This window comes from Schistocerca americana, unplaced genomic scaffold (genome assembly GCF_021461395.2).
Source record: "Schistocerca americana isolate TAMUIC-IGC-003095 unplaced genomic scaffold, iqSchAmer2.1 HiC_scaffold_1400, whole genome shotgun sequence".
Classification (NCBI taxonomy): domain Eukaryota; kingdom Metazoa; phylum Arthropoda; class Insecta; order Orthoptera; family Acrididae; genus Schistocerca; species Schistocerca americana.
Genome location: NW_025725483.1, coordinates 17,501 through 22,500, shown reverse-complemented (window position 1 = coordinate 22,500; position 5,000 = coordinate 17,501). Strand labels below are relative to the sequence as shown.

Sequence of the window (5,000 nt, the reverse complement as noted above, 5' to 3'; positions counted from 1 at the left end):
ACCTCTAACGTCGCAATACGAATGCCCCCGCCTGTCCCTATTAATCATTACCTCGGGTTCCGAAAACCAACAAAATAGAACCGAGGTCCTATTCCATTATTCCATGCACACAGTATTCAGGCGGGCTTGCCTGCTTTAAGCACTCTAATTTGTTCAAAGTAAACGTGCCGGCCCACCGAGACACTCACTCAAGAGCACCCTGGTAGGATTGCAACGGGGTCCGCCTCGGGACGCACGAGCACGCACGAGGCGCGTCGCACGCCTTCGGCTCGCCCCACCGGCAGGACGTCCCACGATACATGCCAGTTAAACACCGACGGGCGGTGAACCAACAGCGTGGGACACAAATCCAACTACGAGCTTTTTAACCGCAACAACTTTAATATACGCTATTGGAGCTGGAATTACCGCGGCTGCTGGCACCAGACTTGCCCTCCAATAGATACTCGTTAAAGGATTTAAAGTGTACTCATTCCGATTACGGGGCCTCGGATGAGTCCCGTATCGTTATTTTTCGTCACTACCTCCCCGTGCCGGGAGTGGGTAATTTGCGCGCCTGCTGCCTTCCTTGGATGTGGTAGCCGTTTCTCAGGCTCCCTCTCCGGAATCGAACCCTGATTCCCCGTTACCCGTTACAACCATGGTAGGCGCAGAACCTACCATCGACAGTTGATAAGGCAGACATTTGAAAGATGCGTCGCCGGTACGAGGACCGTGCGATCAGCCCAAAGTTATTCAGAGTCACCAAGGCAAACGGACCGGACGAGCCGACCGATTGGTTTTGATCTAATAAAAGCGTCCCTTCCATCTCTGGTCGGGACTCTGTTTGCATGTATTAGCTCTAGAATTACCACAGTTATCCAAGTAACGTGGGTACGATCTAAGGAACCATAACTGATTTAATGAGCCATTCGCGGTTTCACCTTAATGCGGCTTGTACTGAGACATGCATGGCTTAATCTTTGAGACAAGCATATGACTACTGGCAGGATCAACCAGGGAGCTGCGTCAACTAGAGCTGAGCAGCCGGCCGCCCGGGAGTGTGTCCCGGGGGCCCGCGCGAACACGCAAGCGTCCGCTCAATTATTCTGCAAACAGGAGGAGGCTGAGCTCCCCTGCACAATACACCTCGAAACCCTCTCAGGTCCCGGCGGCGCGCAGCGCCGTCCTAAGTACTTGGTCGGGTTCGAGAGAGGCGCAATCGCCCGGAGTTTGGCGAGTAGACGCTTTAGGTGCGACCACCCGTGCTCCCAACTGAGCTTGCCGCTGCCGACAGAGGCCCGGGAGCGTGCTGTCGTGGCATTGCCGGCGGGAGACAACACGCGCCACCTACGGTGACCGGCAGCTCCAACGCCAGCGCCACAGAAGGACAAAAGCCCCACTTGGGTGCCGAAGCGAACTCTCCCAGCACAGCGCACGCGCCAACACGTCCGCACAGCTGCGATACAAACCACCTGCGAGAACCGCAGAGGCGACCGAGCAGCAGACGGCGTCGCGGCGCCGAGCGCCGGGCGGCGGCGCATCCTCAGCGCACACAGTCCTCAATCGGACCAGCACACTGCAGATGTCCACCGCGCTTCGCACCGGGCCCGCGAGGACCTACTTTGGCCGCACGGCGCCGCGTGCAGGGTGCGCCGGCGCGCAGCTGCGCCGCCTGCCGCCTCCGTCGGCCGGCGCGCCTGCCACTGGCCGCCCCCACCAGCCGGCTGTAGCGCGTGCGCCCACGCACCGCGCGGCCAGCACGCCGGGAGGCCCCCCCTCACCGGCCGGGGACGGTCCCACCCAGCCACCGCCGCGTATCGCTTCACACCCAGATGCCATTCACGTTCGTGGGCATGGTGGGTATCGCTGGAACAACCGGTTGGTAGCTCAACCGATCGTCGCCATCACTGATTCACCTCTAGCGAGAACAACCGCACCACAACGGTTTACCAGTTGTTCATTTGCATAACGTCACCAGCAAACGTAGGCGTCCATCGCCATTTGCAAATTCAACGATTGTTGCATGCCTGTGTCAGGTGTCACGACACACTATGTCTGCCCACATACACGCAACAACATGTGCACGCTTCGCGAACACGTGGAAGGTGGCCCCCGTACGTATGCGATGTCCATTGCGCGAACGACTGTCAACCGGCCTCTGTCGCATGTCGCAGATGTGGAACGCAGTGCACCATGCTATCACGGTGTGTGAGAAGAGACGACTACGTCTGACAACACGCGCCACTACATCAACAGACGGCTCATGCTGATCGCCATCCAGGGCATACCACACTGCAATCCAGCTCTTATAGGGAGACGACACGTAGCTGAGTGCACAACATTTGGACCGCATGGTTCGCCGTTGTTGGCGCAGTCGTTGTACGGTCACATGTACCACGATGTATCATTCAGTACATGAGGACCAATGTGCAGTACAGTGTGTGATTTGGACGTACAACATCAGCGGACAGTTGACACAGGCCGTACCACAGCGTAGGCTAAGTGCTTCGCACATGCGAATGCCAATGAACAACTGCAAATGCCAATGAACAACTGCAAAGGGCATTGAGCATGTACGTCCTGCTGCCATCCACATTACAGTGTATAGCTGCAAGGTGTTTAACATGAAGCGATACACTGGGGACCGGGCAGTGCGAGTAGCAAACTATATTGCGGGGGTTGCAGTTAGGCAACACTACACTAATTTAACGCGTCGTATGACAATTACAGAGCAGGTTAAGGCCCAACGTGTGTTGGGTTAAGGCCCAACGTGTGTTGGGTTAAGGCCCAACGTGTGTTGGGTTAAGGCCCAACGTGTGTTGGGTTAAGGCCCAACGTGTGTTGGGTTAAGGCCCAACGTGTGTTGGGTTAAGGCCCAACGTGTGTTGGGTTAAGGCCCAACGTGTGTTGGGTTAAGGCCCAACGTGTGTTGGGTTAAGGCCCAACGTGTGTTGGGTTAAGGCCCAACGTGTGTTGGGTTAAGGCCCAACGTGTGTTGGGTTAAGGCCCAACGTGTGTTGGGTTACGTTAAGGGGCAATGTGGGTTACGTTAAGGGGCAATGTGGGTTACGTTAAGGGGCAATGTGGGTTACGTTACGGCGCAATATAGGTTACGTTACGGCGCAATATAGGTTACGTTAAGGCGCAATATCGGTTACGTTAAGGCGCAATACAGGTTACGTTAAGGCGCAATACAGGTTACGTTAAGGCGCAATACAGGTTACGTTAAGGCGCAATACAGGTTACGTTAAGGCGCAATACAGGTTACGTTAAGGCGCAATACAGGTTACGTTAAGGCGCAATGCAGGTTACGTTAAGGCGCAATACAGGTTACGTTAAGGCGCAATACAGGTTACGTTAAGGCGCAATACAGGTTACGTTAAGGCGCAATACAGGTTACGTTAAGGCGCAATACAGGTTACGTTAAGGCGCAATACAGGTTACGTTAAGGCGCAATACAGGTTACGTTAAGGCGCAATACAGGTTACGTTAAGGCGCAATACAGGTTACGTTAAGGCGCAATACAGGTTACGTTAAGGCGCAATACAGGTTACGTTAAGGCGCAATACAGGTTACGTTAAGGCGCAATACAGGTTACGTTAAGGCGCAATACAGGTTACGTTAAGGCGCAATACAGGTTACGTTAAGGCGCAATACAGGTTACGTTAAGGCGCAATACAGGTTACGTTAAGGCGCAATACAGGTTACGTTAAGGCGCAATACAGGTTAGGTTAAGGCGCAATACAGGTTAGGTTAAGGCGCAATACAGGTTAGGTTAAGGCGCAATACAGGTTAGGTTAAGGTACGACATAGGTTAGGTTAAGGTACGACATAGGTTAGGTTAAGGTACGACATAGGTTAGGTTAAGGTACGACATAGGTTAGGTTAAGGTACGACATAGGTTAGGTTAAGGTACGACATAGGTTAGGTTAAGGTACGACATAGGTTAGGTTAAGGTACGACATAGGTTAGGTTAAGGTACGACATAGGTTAGGTTAAGGTACGACATAGGTTAGGTTAAGGTACGACATAGGTTAGGTTAAGGTACGACATAGGTTAGGTTAAGGTACGACATAGGTTAGGTTAAGGTACGACATAGGTTAGGTTAAGGTACGACATAGGTTAGGTTAAGGTACGACATAGGTTAGGTTAAGGTACGACATAGGTTAGGTTAAGGTACGACATAGGTTAGGTTAAGGTACGACATAGGTTAGGTTAAGGTACGACATAGGTTAGGTTAAGGTACGACATAGGTTAGGTTAAGGTACGACATAGGTTAGGTTAAGGTACGACATAGGTTAGGTTAAGGTACGACATAGGTTAGGTTAAGGTACGACATAGGTTAGGTTAAGGTACGACATAGGTTAGGTTAAGGTACGACATAGGTTAGGTTAAGGTACGACATAGGTTAGGTTAAGGTACGACATAGGTTAGGTTAAGGTACGACATAGGTTAGGTTAAGGTACGACATAGGTTAGGTTAAGGTACGACATAGGTTAGGTTAAGGTACGACATAGGTTAGGTTACGGTACGACATAGGTTAGGTTACGGTACGACATAGGTTAGGTTACGGTACGACATAGGTTAGGTTACGGTACGACATAGGTTAGGTTACGGTACGACATAGGTTAGGTTACGGTACGACATAGGTTAGGTTACGGTACGACATAGGTTAGGTTACGGTACGACATAGGTTAGGTTACGGTACGATATAGGTTAGGTTACGGTACGATATAGGTTAGGTTAAGGTACACATTGTTGTAAGGAAAGGTTTAATGGGGGGCGGGGCGGGGCGGCCGGTTTGTTGATTGTGATTATAGTAAGTGGATGCCTGCGGCATCATCTGATTTGCCACGTCAGGATGCACCTTTGGCTCATGACAGGCGGCGCTCTCATTCCATGCTTGTGGCAGACCTGTGTCTTTCATTCCTGCCATTGTTTGTGTGCTGTGAGAGGAGGCAGTATTGTGATGTTGGGTGCACCCCTGTGTAGGACATGTGTGGGTGTTGGTGGCTTGG

At 52.1% G+C, this 5,000-nt stretch overlaps 1 non-coding gene across 1 annotated transcript in view; it reads right to left on the bottom strand.

Moving 5' to 3' along the window:
• LOC124567793 overlaps positions 1-1,002 on the bottom strand; it is a 1,910-nt gene extending 908 nt beyond the window's left edge. The window contains exon 1 of the ribosomal RNA XR_006970959.1: positions 1-1,002. This exon is cut by the window's left edge and continues 908 nt beyond it. This is a non-coding gene — a ribosomal RNA (small subunit ribosomal RNA).
• Between the last annotated feature and the right edge of the window lie 3,998 nt (positions 1,003-5,000).